This window comes from Sinocyclocheilus rhinocerous, unplaced genomic scaffold (genome assembly GCF_001515625.1).
Source record: "Sinocyclocheilus rhinocerous isolate Xijiao unplaced genomic scaffold, SAMN03320098_v1.1 C36580799, whole genome shotgun sequence".
NCBI lineage: Eukaryota > Metazoa > Chordata > Actinopteri > Cypriniformes > Cyprinidae > Sinocyclocheilus > Sinocyclocheilus rhinocerous.
Window position 1 is genome coordinate 1 of NW_015783436.1, and position 1,328 is coordinate 1,328.

General features: G+C 45.9%; 1 long non-coding RNA gene across 1 annotated transcript; it reads left to right on the forward strand.

The window, feature by feature from the left end:
* The first annotated feature begins 81 nt into the window (after positions 1-81).
* Positions 82-1,082, forward strand: LOC107736237 (uncharacterized). The gene is made up of 5 exons (XR_001639618.1): positions 82-224; positions 313-394; positions 498-616; positions 699-790; positions 964-1,082. It is a non-coding gene; the product is annotated as an uncharacterized LOC107736237 (long non-coding RNA).
* The last annotated feature ends 246 nt before the right edge of the window (positions 1,083-1,328 follow it).

A 1,328-nucleotide genomic window follows, 5' to 3' on the forward strand; every position in this document is an offset into this window, starting at 1 on the left:
AACTGCTGTATTTTGATGTTTGCTTGGGTTTTTGTTTTGCTATTTTAACTCTAGTGACTCTTATTTTATTACATCTCAGTTTTTGCCATGAAGATAACCTTAGATGCTAACATGGCGATCAGAATATATAACTACTGCTACTTCTACCACAAATGTCTCATGGAGGAGGGATTGTTTAATGGGTTTGTGATGCTGTCAGCCGATTTGAGTTAATCTACATACAGGTACAGTCCATACCTCAACACCCAGAACAGCTTACAACTGTACCAACAATATGGTCGTTATAAAAATATTACATATGTTTTTTTGAAGGATGCCGCAGTGTCAGCGCTGGCAGCATTGTGTCGGCAGTATTATCGGGTTGAACCAGGGGTAGCCCATGCGTAAATGCAAGGTACAGGAAACTAAGGCTGAACAAGTACTTAAGGGTGTGTTTTTGGGTGTACACATACTTTTGGCCATTTATTGTTTGTTTACATCCATTTGTTGCCATACAGATCAGCTGGTTAGTTAATACCTGTCGGCCCTGAAGAGTCCCGAGGTTCTGACGCACTGTGGCTGCGCTCTCGCCCTGGGCTCACTGCCTCTGTTTATGATCCGTGGCAAACTCCAGAAGGTCAGACCTCATAATGTCTCGTCTGCTCAAGTCTGTATCTGAATTGTTAGGTTGAGTTTGCATTCTCAAACGCGCTCCTTAGATCTTGCCTGGGCTCCAGGCTGCCTGTAAGGTAGTGCAGAAAGAAGAAAGTCTAACAGAAGCCAGGAGGGATGCGGCCACAGCCATGTCTCAGTGAGTAACACCTTTTTATGTCTCCTTTGCGCTTGAAGAACCAGTCTGCCTGAGCTTAAGCTCGGTCAACGCCTGCTCCTTCCTGCAGGACCTGAAATTCATGTCTCCGTTCACTGCTTTGTCCCATCTTGCATTGCATGTCCATGTGTCCTGTGCTTTCTTGTGCTTCTCAGGGTGTGTGTAGCTGTAGGAGTGTGTGCGCGAGGCAGCCCCGACCGTGTCCTGTGTGAGGACAACACAAGGCCTGTGTATGAAGCCTTGCTGGGCTGTATGAACGACTACAGCACAGACAGCAGAGGGGACGTATGGGCCTGGTACGTCCACATGCCTTTATAGAGGCGCATACTTGTGTTGCACAATATGCAACCGTATCAAGTCATGTCAAGTCACCTCTATTCATATAGTGCTTTATACAATACAGATCAGTGACGTCATCATCCAGCTTAGTTCAGTTCTCTTCAGATAGTGTCTGTGCAATCAAGTCGATAATACTGCAAGAGATTAAGTGTCCCCAACTAAGCAAGCCAAAGGCGAAAGT